The sequence below is a fragment of the Dasypus novemcinctus genome, chromosome 19 (assembly GCF_030445035.2).
Source record: "Dasypus novemcinctus isolate mDasNov1 chromosome 19, mDasNov1.1.hap2, whole genome shotgun sequence".
NCBI lineage: Eukaryota > Metazoa > Chordata > Mammalia > Cingulata > Dasypodidae > Dasypus > Dasypus novemcinctus.
Genome location: NC_080691.1, coordinates 4,639,286 through 4,656,696, shown reverse-complemented (window position 1 = coordinate 4,656,696; position 17,411 = coordinate 4,639,286). Strand labels below are relative to the sequence as shown.

At 44.0% G+C, this 17,411-nt stretch overlaps 1 long non-coding RNA gene across 1 annotated transcript; it reads right to left on the bottom strand.

Annotated features, from left to right (window-relative positions):
* Nucleotides 1–340: 340 nt before the first annotated feature.
* LOC139437033 (uncharacterized) lies at nucleotides 341–14,925 on the bottom strand. The gene is made up of 3 exons (XR_011646594.1): nucleotides 14,781–14,925; nucleotides 4,873–5,082; nucleotides 341–1,025 (listed from the first exon to the last, which is right to left on the bottom strand). It is a non-coding gene; the product is annotated as an uncharacterized lncRNA (long non-coding RNA).
* Between the last annotated feature and the right edge of the window lie 2,486 nt (nucleotides 14,926–17,411).

Genomic DNA, 17,411 nt, shown 5'->3' with positions numbered 1-17,411 from the left:
AATGTTAGGGTGAGTATAATGAGGCAATGGGTTGAGAACTGAATTAGGGCCGACTGGAATGGGGGATGGTGAGGAGATGGCTGGGTTTTTTCTTATAAGGAAGAAGGCACCAGCATCATGCCCATTCATGTAGAGCCATATTCCCCATGTGCGGCCAGCAAGCCATTGTACGTCACTGGGATTTTTTACTTGTAGGGTGATGTTGGTTTGCCGTGGGGAGAGTTGACGACTGAGTAACTTAAGGTTGGGGTCATTATTCGGGGCTCCCTGCCACCCAACTGCCATAGATTCGCACCCCCAGGAGGGGCAATAATAGTGTGCAGGGTCATGGCAGGAACGGGAGGAGGAGCCTGCTGAAGAAGGACAGATATAATAGCCTGAAATTGGAGGTCCCCCGGGGCCTGGGACAGCACCTCCCCTGCCACCATAGCAGCCCTGTCCCTGGCATCCCGGGTAACAATCGGGACTTTGGCCTATAAGGCGGCAAAGGTGAATAGAGAAAATAGGGGAGGTGGAGGTGACCTTGTATTGAAGTAATTTCTCCTGTTGCCAAAGGCTCAATGTCCAGTTAAAAGGTTGGTGGTCAGGGTTGGTGAATGTAATAGGGAGACAAAGGAGGAAAAGAGAGATAGTTTTAAACAGTGAAAGGCTCATGGAACCCATTATGGGAGGAAGACAGCAAGGGAGATGAAGATGGAGGCGAGAAGCAGAAAGGAGAATTGCTACAGCAAGGAGAATTCGTTGGCCGAGGTTCCAGTCCTTCGGGGCGGTAGAGGCTAGGCAGATGGCAGAAAATACTGTTAAAAAGACAAAGGTTATGAGAAAGAAATAGAACAGAAATGGTTGCGAAGGGAGTGAGAGAAGCATTTGCGCTTTGATTGGAGATCACCCGGTCGTTGATTGAGGCGGGAGGCTTCTCCGAGGTGGGTTTGTGAGGACCGGATCAGGCACATCTGGTTGAGGCGGCGTGTTCTCTTATTGCAGGCTGTTGCAATGACAGGGGCTTCTTGCAATTCTTAAGCGAGCTGTAAAAGAAAAGAGAAAGTTTTTTCTCAGGGGGAAATTATCTCCCTGGAAGAATTAGTTTGTGGTTCGGAAGACGGGGGATTGACTTGTTTTATTAGTCTTTCTGGTAGCCAGCGAGGGCCGTTCCCTTTTTGATCGTATATGCAGGCGGAGCCTCGTCCCCAAATGATCATGGGGTTGGGCCCGTTCCACTGTGATGTTAAAGGGTCACGCCACATGACTGTGGCCTGCTGCATTTGAGAAGCAGGGTGCCAATGTCTATCGGCGGCAGATTGCCCATTTATATCCAAAGTAAGGAAATTGAGAACAGGATATCATCCATATAATGGAGAATATAGATTTGTGGCCAGGCCTGCCTAACTGGATTAATGGTTGTGGCAACATATTTCTGGCACAAGGTGGAGCTGTTTGCCATTCCTTGCAGTAAGACTTTCCATTGAAATCTAGGCATAGGGCCCTGAAAGTTAATTTGGGGGACACTGAAGGCAAAATGCTGTCTATCCTCAGGATGAACAGGTATTGAGAAAAAACAATCCTGCAAGTCTATAACAATTTTATGAAAGCTTGAAGGGATTGCGACTGGTGAAGGAAGGCCAGGCTGCAAAGCCCCCATAGGGATCATTGCTTTGTTAATGGCCCGTGAATCTTGTAATAGTCTCCATTTGCCAGATTTCTTTTTTATGATGAAAATAGGGGTGTTCCAGGGAGACTGTGTGGGCTCAATATGTCCCGCAGCAAGTTGTTCCTGTACTAACTCTATAGCTGCTAAGGTTTTCTCTAAGGTTAGTGGCCATTGATCAACCCACACTGGCTGTGTATTTTTCCAAGAAATTTTTTCAGCATGGGGTAGAGGAATGTCAACGGCCATTATGTTAAATCCTGCGGGAACCCAAGTCCCACTTTACTTGCATTAGGTTTTACTGAGATAGGCTGTTTAATGCCTTGACTGTCTTTGCCTAAGCCCTTGCCAGGCAGAAAGTCCATGTTAAGCATTTGGGCAGCGACGGTGTTATTAGGGCTGCACATAAAGACTTTCATTTGAGAGAGGATATCTCTGCCCCATAAGTTAACAGGACGATTGGGCAGTACGAAAGGAGTAACTGTGCCCTTATTGCCTTCGTTATCCTCCCAGTTCAGGGTTTGTGAGCTTTGGAGGGGGTTGGTGCTTTCCCCTATCCCTTGTAAATGAGTGGCTGCTACAGTAAGGGGCCAAGATTTAGGCCAGTGATTAGAGGAAATAACGGTAGCATCGGCTCCTGTGTCTAATATTCCCTCAAAAGATTTGCCATTCAATTTTAGTTTTAAAGTGGGTCGGTTATGACTTATGATTTGGACCCAGAAAGTATCAGAGGAGCCGGGACTTTCATTGGTGCACTGCAACTTTTTGAAATTGGAATTAGCCTGATGTAAGGGGAGGATGACAAGCTGTGCTATACGAGTGCCAGTGGGTACTGGGACTATGTTATACGAGGTGGCTGCAATTATTTTTATTTTGCCTATGAAATCATTATTTAATACTCCTGGGAGGACTTGAACTCCTTTTAAGGAGGTGCTGGCTCTCCCCAATATAAGGCTGAATGTATTGGGGGGCAATGGCCCGTACACTCCTGTTGGAATAAGGACAGGGCTGGAGTCCGGGGTTAATACTGATTCGGAGGTGGCACAGAGGTCCAATCCTGCGCTCCCTGCTGTTGCTTTCTATAGATCTGCGATGTAGCAGCGCGGTGAATGGTTGGGAGGGCTGGTGCTGTGGGTTGAACAAACCGTGTAGTCCCGGGGTTTGTTTGGGGTGGGGCCTGGGGCTGGCCCCACTGGGAGTTTCCCTGCCACCGGGGTTTGAGTGGTAGGTTATTAATATCTGTATGAGAGCGGCACTCTGAAGCCCAGTGATACCCCTTTTTGCACCTTGGGCAAACAGTGGAGGGGCGTGGCCTAGCACCAGGGATAACGGGCTGAGGCATTGCAGGAGCCTTCATAGGGCAATCCTTTGCAAAGTGCCAAGGTTGCTCACAATTAAAGCAAGAAGATGAGTTGGCTAAAGTTTTCTTTAGGTCTTTTTTAAAACTTTGAAGTGCTGCACCAATGGCCATGCCCATGGTTTTGGCAGGCGTAACATTTGCACATAGGTGCCCCCAATTAGAAAGATCAGTGTTATGAAACGGGCGGATGGCCTGTTGGCAAGGCTCATTTGCATTTTCAAAAGCAAGTTGCTTAATAAAATCACACCCAGTTTCCGTGTCACCAAACAGATGTTCGGCTGTGGCTTGCAGCCAACTAAGGAAGTCAGCAAATGGTTCTTCTGGCCCCTGAGTTAATTTTGCCAGAGAAGAAGTTGGGTGATTTTTTATTGGCAATTTTTTCCAGGCCTTAAGGGCCACCTTCTGAATTTGAGAAATGAGCCCTGCACTGAACTGGGCCTGTGCTGCACTGGACTGGGCGGAGCCTTGGCCCATGAATTTTCTTACTGTCCAGCCTTTTGTTTCTTCCCTTTTCTCATTGCATATAGCATATTCTCTGGCCGCTTCCTCATAATGTGAGTGCCAAGTAATGAAATCTCCCCTGGAGAGCACAGCTTTAGCAAGCTGGAACCAATCGTTAGGTGTTAATTCCTTATTGCCCAGTGCCTCTATTAGGGCAAGGGTGAATGGAGCAGTGGGCCCATATGAATGAACTGCCTTTTTAAATTTTTCAATGGATTTGAAACTTAAAGGAAGATATACATTAGGGGAGGGGCTGCGCTGCCATGCATGGGTTCTCGCCCTGAGTGGGGTGGGTTCTGGTCTGGTAGACCGGGGTTCAAGTTCATTTTCCCTGGGCTCTGGCCTGCTAGATGGACCGGGCTCTGGCCTACTAGATGGACTGGGCTCTGGCTCATGGGTTTGCTTCTTCCTAGTGTGGGTTTGAAGTTCATCCTCCCCAGACTCATTGGTACTATTGTCAGAGAGGGCTAGGTTTCTGTTGGGAATGGGAGGGCGGAGTTTAGCAGAAGTGGACCGCCCACTCCGGAGAATGGGGAAGGTGAGCAAAGGGTCCTTGCTTTTGGTATCGGGAAGTGAGATGCTTATAAGAGTTTGAGTGAGCTCCCGAATACTGCAAATTTCAGCGTAAAGCTCGCTAATCTCAGAAGGACCTGAAAGAGTGGGAGGTTGCTGAAGTTTTGCAAGGGAAGGCATTAAAGCCAAAGGATATAAAAACGGAGGATTTAGATTGGAAGAGGTTCCATATGGGGGGGTTTTAAAGGGCGGGAGTGAGAGCGGCTCAAGGGTACATTCCATGTTCTTATCAGGGGTCTTTGGATTGTCCTCACCATTTCCATCCTCGGGAGAGGGGGCGGAAGGTGTGGCAGGGTGAAGGGGCTCGGTATCTGCATTGTCAAGGGAGATTAGGCTAAGGGGTGAACCCGGACGTGAGGGGTGGGGCTGCGAGTGCAATTCAGACCTTTTACCGCAACCCGAATGGGGCCGAGAGCTCAACTTTAAGGCAGTTTCCCCTTCTGAGACTAGATTCTTTATATCAGGGGGTTGGGGCGTAATTCCAAGTATACCCTGTATTAGTTGCCAGTAATTGAATGCAGTGATGGGGACTCTCTGAGGTCCAAAGGTTTTGTAATAATCAGTTAAACAATTGCCTACTCTGTTCCAACATTTTTCATCTATTGTGCCCTCCTCGGGAAACCATGGACAGGTTTTGATAACAAACTTAAAGAACTCAGTTAAACTTTTCTTTTTAACCTTAACTCCTCGTGTCTTGAGTGCCTCCTTTACTTGGCAAAGAAATAATGAGTGTGAGGATTCTGCTTGTCCCATGATTACAAAGAAGTGAAGCGAAATAGAGTATTTCACTTACCCGCTTGGCCACCGTCAATGATTGAAGGATTTACAGGTTGGTGCAGAGCTGTTCCCTTTCCACCGCTGGGAGCCTTTCGTCGGCTGATGTGCTGGGAGTACTCCCTTCCTGGGTGAAGCGACATTCTTTTCTCGATTACAGGGAATCGTCGGGCCCCACACTGGGCGCCAAACTGCCCCGGCCCACGGGACGGCAACGAGGGCTCGAAACCTGCCGAGAAAGAATGGTGGGACAAGAGACACGAAGAATGACAGCAAGACAGGGTTCTGATCAAGCTGCAACATTTTATTGAGGGTACTGAGCATATATACTCTTGTGAAGGGGAAGGGCGGTGGGTGGAGGTGGAAGCTAGGGATTGGCTATTTCTGTTGCTGAGGTAGAAGGCGGACTTCAGTTTCACGTCTTGCACCTGCGCACTATCTTATCAGTCTTGGCAGTGGCGGGAAATGGAGAACAAAGGAGCAGGGAGGGAGAAGAACAAGGAAGTGGGCTCTGCTCTGGTGGCCATGTTGCCGGCATTGCTGAACTCAGTGTATACTTGTATTGACTGCTCCCAACAATCAATCATTAAAAATCTCCCAGCTAAGAAGAGCCCAGGGCCAGACGGCTTCACAGGTGAATTCTACAAAACATTCCAGAAAGAACTAACACCAATCCTGCTGAAACTATTCCAAAAAATTGAGACAGAAGGAACATTGCCTAACTCCTTCTATGAGGCCAACATTATCCTAGTACCAAAGCCAAACAGAGACACAACAAGAAAGGAAAATAGACCAATTTCTCTAATGAACCTAGACGCAAAAATACTTAACAAAATACTTGCTAATCGTATTCAACAACACATTAAACGAATTATACACCACGACCAAGTGGAATTCATTCCAGGTATGCAAGGATGGTTCAACATAAGAAAATCAATCAATGTAATACACCATATAAACAGATTGAAGGAAAAAAATCACATTATATCTATAGATGCAGAAAAAGCATTTGACAAAATACAGCACCCTTTCTTAATAAAAACACTCCAAAAGAGAGGAATACAAGGAAATTTTTTGAACAAGATAAAGAGTATATATGAAAAACCTACAGCCAACATTGTTAATGGAGAAATCCTAAAATCCTTCCCTCTAAAATCAGGAATACCCACTGTCTCCCCTTCTATTTAACATTGTCTTAGAAGTACTTGCTCGAGCACTGAGGCAAGAATCAGATATAAAAGGCATTCAAATTGGAAAGGAAGAAGTCAAAATTTCATTATTTGCAGATGACATGATCCTGTACATAGAAATCCCTGAGAGATCTACAACAAAGATTCTAAAACTCATAAACGAGTTTAGTAAAGTCACAGGTTATACGATCAATGCACAAAAATCAGCAGCATTTCTGAACACCAATAATGAGCAAGATCAGGAGGAAATCAAGACACAAATACCACTTACAATAGTAAATTAAGAAATCAAATATTTAGGAATAAATTTAACTAAAGATGTAAAAAACTTATACACTGAGAACTATACAAGACTGTTCAAGGAAATCAAAGAAGACCTAAATAAATGGAAGAATATTCCCTGTTCATGGATAGGAAGACTAAATATTATTAAGATGTCTATCCTACCCAAACTGATCTACACATTCAATGCAATCCCAATAAAAATCAACACAGCCTTCTTTAAGGAACTAGAAAAACTAACTATGAAATTTATTTGGAAAGGAAAGAGGCCCCAAATAGCCAAAGACATATTGAAAAAGAAAAACGAAATTGGAAGAATCACACTACCTGACTTCAAAACATACTACAAAGCTACAGTAGTGAAAACAGCATGGTATTGGCATAAGGAGAGACACACAGAACAATGGAATCGAATTGAAAGTTCTGATATAGAACCTCATATATATAGCCATATAATATTCGATAAAGCCACCAAACCCTCTCAACTGGGAGAGAATGGTCTATTCAACAAATGGTGCCTGGAGAACTGGATAGCCATATGTAGAAAAATGAAAGAGGATTACCATCTCATACCTTATACAAAGATCAACTCAAGATGGATCAAAGACCTAAATATAAGAGCCAAGACCATAAAGACCTTGGAAAGCAGTGTAGGGAAACATCTATAAGACCTTTTAATAGGAAATGACTTCATGAATATCACACCAAAAGCACGAGCAGTAAAAGGACAAATAGATAAATGTGACTTCCTCAAAATTAAAGCCTTCTGCACCTCAAAGGAGTTTGTCAAGAAAGTAAAAAGGGAACCCACACAATGGGAGAAAATATTTGGCAACCATATATCTGAAAAGAGACTTATAACTTGCATATATAAGGAACTCCTATATCTTGAAAATAAAAAGATAAACAACCCATTTAAAAAATGGGAAAAAGATTTAAACAGACACTTCTCCAAAGAAGAAATACAAAAGGCTAAAAAGCACATGAAAAAATGCTCCATATCTCTAGCTATCAGGGAAATGCAAATCAAAACTACAATGAGATACCATCTTACTCTTATAAGAGTGGCAGCTATGAAAAAAACAGAAGAATACAAATGCTGGAGAGGATGTGAAGAAATGGGAACATTCATCCACTGCTGGTGGGAATGCAGAAGGATCCAACCATTCTGAAGGACAGTTTGGCGGTTTCTCAAAAAACTAATCATAGATTTGCCATATGACCCAGCAATACCACTGCTGGGTATATACCCAGCAGAACTGAAAACCATGACACAAACCGATATATGTACACCAATGTTCATAGCAGCATTGTTCACTATCACCAAAAGTTGGAATCAACCCAAATGCCCATCAACAGATGAGTGGATCAATAAAACATGGTATATACATACAAAGGAATACTACTCGGCTTTAAGAACAAATACACTACAAACACGTGATAACATGGATGAATCTTGAGAACTTTATGTTGAGTGAAGCAACACAGGCATTGAAGGACAAATACTACATTACCTCAATGATATGAAATAAGCAAGCTGCCTCAGAGAGCTAGAGACTGGAAGATAGGCTTACAGGAAATCGGGGGGTGGAGGAAGGATGTGAGCCAACGTCTGCAGGGGTGGAATCTATGATGAGCTGGCAGTAAGTATGAGCATAAAGAAGAGATAAAATGGGGGCAAGGGGTTGCCTTTGGGTGGGGCTTTGCGGGTTTGAGGGGGCTGGGGATGGGCGGATGGGTAATATTGCCCAAAAAATTGGGGGGAGGGAGAGGCAACATGCAAATGTAGGAGAGTGTCAGGTGTTGGTTGAGAATAATATGCTGAGAAAACCGTATCAAAATATAATTAGAGGGGTTACCTGTATAAGATGCTCAGAGGGGATGATCTGACATGGGACGGACTCCTGGGGAATGTCTGAATGCTCATTTTGCCAGGGTGGGTTGTACCATTGGGCAGAGACCCAAGTAGTGAGAGTGGGGGTGGACCCACATGCTGGGGAGGACTAATGCCATCAAAAAAGAGGGAACTGTATCTCTCGAGAGAAAGGGTGGCTCCCGGGGCATTAGGGCAGTTGAGCAAGTCAGGCCCTGAACACTGTTGCAAGTATCTCTGGACATGGCTCCTCAGGAAATGGAGATTGGCTGTCGCTGTGGGCCCCAAGGGGAGGAGAAAATGGATGTTGAATGGAAGGAACCAAGGTAAATGTGGGGGCAAGAACAAGTTTCACGAGAGTACACTAGAATGAATATAAAACATGTAATATTACACCAAAAACATAGCGGGGATGACAGACTAATAATTTAAACCATAATGTAAAACATAGGATAATTTAAAAAATTAGAAAACTGTATAGCCTAAAGTATGGACCACAATGTAAGCACAGATGTCACCCTGTTTGAAAGCTATTGTTTCAGAGTCTGTACATCAGTTTCAGTTAATATGATATGAATAAGTTAGAAGATTATCACTGTGGAAGGGAAATGGTTTTATGGTGGATGTGTGGGAGTACTGTATATTGTATATATGAATTACTGTGATCTAGGGCTCCTGTGAAGAGAAGCTCAATAATTAGGAAAAAAGAAAAGAAAAAGATAGGGTGTAGAATTTTTCCAAATCAATATGTATTCTATGTCCAACCTTTAAACTCATCACTATATTCCATTTTACTGGTAAGGGGACCTAACATTCTATTGGGCTTCACTTTTCAGGAAGTTTTGCATCACAGAGTGGTTCAACAATGGCAGCAGAGGAATACTGGTATGGGATGTTATTGACAGGTGATATATAGTTGACAGGGAGTTATACAGGGCATATGTCCAGGGGACATGGAAATGTGTGGATATACTCATAGTGGAAACAATTAAAAACAACTGCTGAGGGGGTACTGGGTTACTGCCCAGGGGGGGCTCTGTCATGGTCCCTAGGGGAGCAGCAGCAGCCCCCCAGGTGCAACGGTAAGGATCAGGAAGGAATGAGGGTCCAACAGTGAGCCCCTGATACTAATGACTATGCTTGTGAGCCTATACACCTGAAATAAGAACAAGGCCTAGAGCAGCACTGTGCCTAGGAGTTCCCTCCTGACAGACTCTGTGTTACTCAAATGTGGCCAGTCTCAAAGCCAAACTCAGCATGTAAATGCAATGCCTTCCCCCCAGGTTGGGACATGATGCCCGGGGTTGAGCCTCCCTGGCACCGAGGGATCACTACCAAGTACCAGCTTATGATATAACTAGAAAAGGACCTTGAATTAAAGGTTCAACGTGGACCAGCAGAATATCCCTGTCTACATATAATAAAAGGAGTTAAAAATGTTGTTTCACCTAAAATTAAGGGGGAAATGAAAAGGACAAATGAGTTTATATGGCTATGAGTCTCTAAAAAAGAGTCTAGAGGTTGTCAGAAGGATTGCCCTTATGCACACTAGAGCAGAGTCTCAGAGACAGATAAAGTAGATACAACCCCAGGTATTTGTCCTTTTGAGGGCTAAAGAGACCCAAAGGTTCTATGGTCATGGCAGATGGGGTTCACTGCCATATCAGTTGGTCCTTCTTTGGAGCTGGTGTTTCTGCTTGATGGAGCTGGACTCAGATGGGATCTCTTTTCACAAGCCTTTCATGCTACTTTACTGGAATTGTAGTTGGTGCTGGGGCTTAAGATATATCTAGGGGATTTGAATCTCTGGACTGACAATATGATAGCCAGTCCCTGACCTCAACAGACTTTAGCTCCTACAGTCGGATTTATTGGACTTACCCAACTCAGCTAACATGGAGTTGAAGAATGTCAACCACCACACCATGGAGCTTAGAGTCCCTACAACTGAAAGCAGGAGGATTGCATCCAATATCCATGTGGAATCTAAACCCCCTCTTGACATAGATGTGGAATGGACACAACCAAGCCAAGGTCCACAGGAAGGAGCAATACAGTAAGGATCAGAGTGGACTTTATGATATTCTATTCATGAAATATTGTGGTTAATAATGGAGAAAATGTGGCATTGGTGTGGAAAAAGTGGCCATGGTGGCTGCTGGGTGTGGAGAAGGGGAGGAAGAGAAGAGATGTGGAAGCATTTTCGGGACCTGGAGTTGTCCTAGGTGGTGCCCCAGGGACAATTGCCAGATGTTGTATGTCCTCCCATAGCCCACTGGATGGAACGTGGGAAAGTGTGGGCTATGGTGTGGAACACGGGACATGGTGTGCAGCGATGCCCGGAGATGTACTCACCAGATGCAACGGATGTGACATGATAATGGGGGAGAGTGTTATTGGGGGGGGGGGGGGAGTGGTGGGGTGGGAGCGGTGGGGACGAATGGGGACCTCATATTTTTTTAATGTAATATCTTTTTTAAAAATGAATAAATTGACTAGAATTTGAAAAAAAAAGATACTTAAGGCAGAAGATTTAAAGCAAACCATAGAAATAGAGACAAGATATGGGGACAAAAATGCCTGGGTAGAATGGATAAAATATACTGTCCAGAGTCTATACAAAAGCAACTGTTATGCATGTGCAACAGGCCTCCCCACAGCTCATATTGTACCCTTTCTGCTCAGTATGGAAAAGCATGAAAAGGACTTTAAGTGTATGATACTCCTCTTTCAAAATGCTACTCCTGGTGAAAATTGTAGTACTTTGTCCTCTCTCTTCCCACCAGTTAAAAATGGAAACATCAAGGCCATACCTGCCTCCCATCTGGACCCAGGGAATCACTCTGCTTGTCTCTCTGGACAGAGGAAAGGATTCCAGGACCTTGGAACTGTGGCCTCGTGTACACAAGTGTGGAATGTAAGCAGTGAGCATACTGACAATTTCACCAGTTTGGTCAGACCTCGAGCAGACCTGTGGTGGTACTGTGGAAAGGGTGTTCTCCAACCAATACTGCCTGAGAGGTGGGGTGGATCCTGTGCTCTGGTCCAATTGGCTATCCTATTCACCTTGGCATTTGAAAAAGAAGCGAGAATATCATCCTAGGGAGGGAGAGAGAAAAGTTTACTTGGTTCTTTTGATGAGCGGATCTATTTAGACAAAATCGGAGTTCCCCGAGGAGTCCCAGATGAGTTTAAGGTTAGAAATCAGGTAGCAGCTGGATTTGAGTCATTCTTGTTCTAGTGGGTCACCACTAATAAAAATGTGATAGCCAGGCCCTGAGCCTCAACAGACTTCAGCTCCTACAATCTGATTTATTGGACTCACCTCACTCAGCTAAGATGGAGTTGAAGAAGGACAACCACCACACCATGGAGCCTAGAGTGCCTACAACTGAAAGCAGGAGGATTGCATCCAGTATCCATGTGGAATCTGAGCCTCCATGTGGAATCTGAGCCTCCTCTTGACATAGAGATGCCACGGACATAACCAATCCAAGGTCCACAGAGAAAAGGTGGCATTGGAGTGGAGTGGGAAAAGTGGACATGTTGGCTGATATGGGTATGGGGAATGGCAGGAAGAGATGAGATGTGGAGGTGCCTTTGGGACTTAGAGTTGCCCTGGATGGTGCTGCAGGGGCAATCACCGGACATTGTAAATCCTCCCAAGGCCCACTGGATGGAATGTGGGAGAATATGGGCCATGATGTGGACCATTGACCATGAGGTGCAGAGATGCCCAGAGATGTACTTACCAAATGCAATGGATGTACCATGATGATGGGAGTGAGTGTTGCTGGGGGGGGGGGGGAATGGTGAGGGGGGAGTGGTGGGGTGGGGGTGGTGGGGTTGAATGGGACCTCATATTGTTTTTTAATGTAATATTTTTACAAAATCAATAAAAATAAATAAATAAATAAATAAATAAAATGTAGACTGGATTAATTATATCTATTATAGCCAACAGAGATTTATTAATTACACCAGGAATGAAATTAAAGGAATTGCAGAACAATTAGATGCTACTAGAAGAATGACATGGGAAAATAGAATGGCCTTAGATATGATCCTAGCTGAGAAACGGGGAGTCTTTGTTATGATTGGAGGTAGTTGCTGTACATTCACCCCCAATAACACTGCCCCTGATGGAACTGTCACTAAAGCTTTACAAGGCCTAACAGCCCTATCTGAGGAATTAGCAGAGAATTCTGGCATTAGTAATTCACTCACAGGATGGCTTAAAAATTAGTTTGGAAAATAGAAAGGGGTTGCACTGTCCACCTTAACTTCCCTCATTATCTCAGCTGGGGTGCTTACCACAGTCAGATGCTGTATCATTCCATGTGCCTGAGGGCTAGTTCAAAGACTCATTGAAACTGCCCTAACCAAACAAATGCCCATACAGTGTAGGCAAAACAATCTGTACCCCCTTAAAGAAGGAGATTCTTATGATGAAGAGTGTGAGACAGCACTTAGAAAATTTGAAGAATGGAAACGTGAAAACTAAAAAGAATTTAAAAGAAAGAGAGGCAATTGTAAGAAACAAAGATTAGTTTAGTTTTCACATAAAGGAGGAAAATAATAATTATGTAACTGGCAGCCTACTTCTTCAGTCTCCCACTTCTGGGTTAAACAGCAACAGAGGAAACCAGCTTAAGCCAGTCCTATAGGCAATAAGAAGATGCCCAAGAAAGACCTAAGTCAATACCAATTCAGCACTAAATTCCATTCCTTATTTGACAAAGGGGAGCAGGTAAAAACTAAAGTGGTTGGAATGTGATGGGGGAAGCGGTTAACCACAAACTTTTGCACGGGAAAGTTAGATCTTCTCGGATAGGCTGTAACTTCTGAAGTATCCAATCTATGGAGAAACAGAGGAAGGGCTTGTGTGCTAGGCTTAAGGGTATAAATTGTGTCATTTTTCTTTGTTTGGGGTGCCAGCCATGTTTTCTGGTTGTGCGCCCCTTCTTGCAAGATTGAGAATAAATTCTTTTCTTCTCCACAATCGGGTGAGCCTTATTTTCTTCTAGAAGATTTCTTTCTAACATTTATGGCATGATAACTGTAAGCTTCTACCCCAAATATAAACTCTTCTAATTATAAAATGTAATATAATATAATTAATATAATTGTTAGAGGCTTGCAATAATTAACAAGCTGTAGCTCAATTTCCCGTGATATGCACTCAGAAAAGGCTAACCCCATTCCCCATAAATGTACATGTCTAAGGGCATGGCACATCCCCACAGGTTAAACAAAGATACCAAATAGAGATGGGAGTAAAGGGAAATGTAAACCTTCCCTATCTGCATATCAGAGGAACATAAGGAAACCTTTAATCCCTATGGATCAAAGAAACATCTACTCCTGCAGCATTCCAAGAAACTATAACTCCCTAATCACTATCCTTTAGTCATTATCATTATCATTAGAGGGAAAATTTTCACCTCTAGTGCTTTCTATTGGTACCTGCACCTCAAAAGGACCCTCAACCCCCTCCCAGCAACTATCATTTCCCCACCTAAGAAAGTTCTGTATAAATTCAAATCCCCCCTTTCCAGGAGTGGGCTGAATTCTCTCTTCAGACCCCCATCATGCTGGTGGGGGGTTGAAGTCTGTTCTTCAGACCCCCTCCATGGGGAGAGCTTCTCAACACATTCTCTGCCTGTGGTCATATCACTCTGTGTCCCAGTGAATGCCAATTTTTCTCCAACAATAATAACATAACATAACATAACATAACAATATAATATAATATAAAATATATGACATGATATGATATATGTTATAACCTGACGTGATGTAACATGACGTGATGTGATGTGACATGATGTGACATGATATGATATGATGTGACATGATAAAGGCCAACAGGTTTTTCTTATTTGCATCAGCACCCCTTTGACCAATACAAGTGACTTTCTGTCTAGCCATGAGCAGAGCTTCCCATGGTGGTGGATGGGTGAGGGATGGAGGCTCAGAAGCCTTTGGAGAGTGGGACTGTGGGCAACAGAGATGGCAAATCCATGAGAGGTTTCCAGAGGAAGGGGCCAGGTGGGATATGGGTCTTCTGGCCTTCCCCATGTGTCTCAACCCTGGTGAGGAGATACCATCCCATATGCTGTCACCCAGATTCAGCACTCCAAGGAATCTAGAATTGCTCCTTTTCAAAGTTCTGTGGGGAACTCTGTAAAGATAGTGCCTAGGAGCAGGTAAGAGGTTTCAAGAGACTGCTTGGCAATTGCCACAGGATGAGCACCCCATAATAACTTTGTGACCCCCATTGGGCACAGAAGGGAGTCTGAATGCACCACCACCCCACTTGGAATGGGCCCCAGGCCTAACATTAATAATGACCATTGCCTACTCCACCACCAGTTGCTTCCCCAGCATTCACTCTTGAACTGAGATGTGAACCCAAAGGGCCTGCCATTTTTCCATACCCTGACAAACTGCTCCTGCCCAAGATGATTCTGTTCCTTGTGCCTCCTACACACTGAAAGGAGGGAGGACTGGGGGCTGCCCACATAGGATTAAAGTGGTGGCTTGACTTGAATTGGATGACCCTGGGCCACAGTAAGGTACCTTTGGAAACCTCCTGATCAATGGCCAGTGGCTTCCTGGTTGTGGACTGGGCCAACATCTACATTGATGCAAAAGGATCTTGTTCCAAATATTCCCAAGGCCAGTATTTCTGGACCTAGAAACACAGCAGTAGAATATCTTGTTCTCTCAAGCATCTCAGGCTAAGTGAGCTGGATAGAGTATTTTCTGTGGACTCTTGGTGTCTAGTTACCAGGGTTCCAAGTTCTGTTGGGATCTGTCTCCAAGGTAGTGATGTCACCTTCAATGCAGTGAGGTCCCCACCCTTACCTGTCAGCACTCAAAAGACAAGACCTACACAATGGCCTCTCAGGACTACTGCTTACTCATTCTCCTCAGCCATGTCATCCTGTAAACTGGACAGAGTTTCATAAACATATCTGTCCCAACACCTTCCTGGAAAGGGCTGGGTAAAGACAGTATTCCTGACATGATAAGAAAAAGCTGTATTCAAACCCGGCTACTACACCTTAGCAGTTTTTTTGACCCTGGCCTTGTTATTTTACCTCTCAGCACCTCCAAAGTCTCCCTACCTGCACAATTGGGAGCATTCTAGCTTCTTTTTTCTGGGTCATCCAGTATATATGAGATAATAGTTGTAAATGTCATGGGCTGGTCACCATAGGTAAAAGAAACTCACAGAGGGAAGAATTATAAGAAGCAGTAATTCATAGAATTGAATCCCACGCACAACAGGTCTGGGTGCTGGTTGGGCAATCCTGAAAAAAAATCGTTCTTGGTCTCATTTCTCATTCTGCAACATGAAGAGGTTGAACTTAAATGAAAGTCAGATATGACCACTTCCTGGCATTAAATCTTCCAATGGCTTCTCATTATAATTAGAATCAGTGTCAAGTACTTCAAATTAACTGACATTGTGAATAGTCCAGGTCAAGCTGACCCCACAGTTTAAGCATTGTAGATGACTCCAAGGGGTTGTTTCCTGAGCACAGTCTTGAAGATAAATCCAACATAGGTGATTTGTTAAGAGAAGATCAATGAACTATAGAACTGTCATATGATCCAGCAATCCCACTGATGGTTATATACCCCGAAAAATTGAAAGCAGGAACATGAACAGATACATACACACCAATGTTCATAGTGACATTATTCACTGTTGCCAAAAGTTGGGAACAACCCAAATGTCCGTCAATAGATGAATGGATAAACAAATTGTGGTATATACATACAATGGAATATTGCTCAATCATAAGAAGGAATACAGTATTAACACACAGGGTAACATGGATGTATCTTGTAGTCCTTAGGTTGAGTGAAGCAAGCCAGGCACTGAAGGATAAATATTACATGACCTCACTGATATGAATTAAGCAAAATTGAGCAGACTCACGGAGCTAGAATCTGGAAGATAGATTTACAGGAGACAAAGGGAGAAGCAGGTTTTAAGCCAATGCCCATATGGACAAAATCTGTGATAAGGTGAAAATTTGTAGTTGTGCAGTGGATGGGCATGACAGTGGTGTGGTGATGTTATTTTGTTGGGTAGTGCTGAACTATAAGGGGCTTAGTGTGGGGAGGGTGGGTTGGGCAGTCCTTGGAACATGGAGGAAGATTGGGGGAGGGAACAGTTGAACTCTGGAGATTTGCAGGTATGTGGTTGAAACTACAGTGTTGGGAAGGTTTTTTGGTAAACATGGCAGGGAGAGTTATTGGTTTGGGATGTTAGGGGCAAACAGGACAAGGCTCATCTGGGGTAGACTTCTAGGGAGTATGTGGGTGTTCATCTAGTCATAGTGTATTGTATTAATGGCTGTGGGAGTCCCTTCCTGGGGTATCCTCCTATGTTCTCAACTAGAGGGACAGGAGTCTCTTGAGAGCATAGACAGTGCCTAATAGGGGAGGGTGGGCCAGTATGTCAAGCCCTCAATGTTGCAGCCAGTAACTGAATATTTTTCTTCAAGGAATGTTGTGGTGGTTGTTGTGGGTCCCAAAGGGAGGGATAGGGGAATAGAATAGAAGGGATATGGGGCATTTTAGGGGCAATGGGATTGTTCTACATGATCTTGCAATGATGAATACAGGCCATGTTAAATTTCATCAAAATTTTAAAAAGTGCATGGTCTGAAAGGTAAACCATAATGTAAATCATTGACCCTGGCTACTAGAATTTTTTTCAATATTTGTACATCAATTGTAACAAATGTACCATCCACATACAAAGTATTATTAGGGGAAAGAGAAAATGGTGGATGGTGGTGGGTATATGGGAATCCCCTATATTGTATAGGTGACTTTTCTGTAATCTAAAGCTACTTTCAAGACAAAATGGAGGGGCGGGGCAAGATGGCATCAAAGTAAGAGCATGCATATCATTGCTCCAACAACAAAAAAAATGGCTAAGTGGGAACAAAATCCTGCCTGAGTGAACTTTTTTTGGAACCCACAGAGCAGGAGGCTGCTGGATATCAATCCAGAGAGAGCACAACAAGAAGAGTGATAGCTCAAGGTAAAACCACAGGTTTTTGCCCATCCCAAGGTTAAGAAGCCCCAGCTTTTCCCAAACCTGGCCAATCACACAGCTGCAGGAGAAAAACATCTGGAGGAGAAAAACTCAGAGTGGGAGGGTTCTGGAGAAGGTGGAGAGGGGTC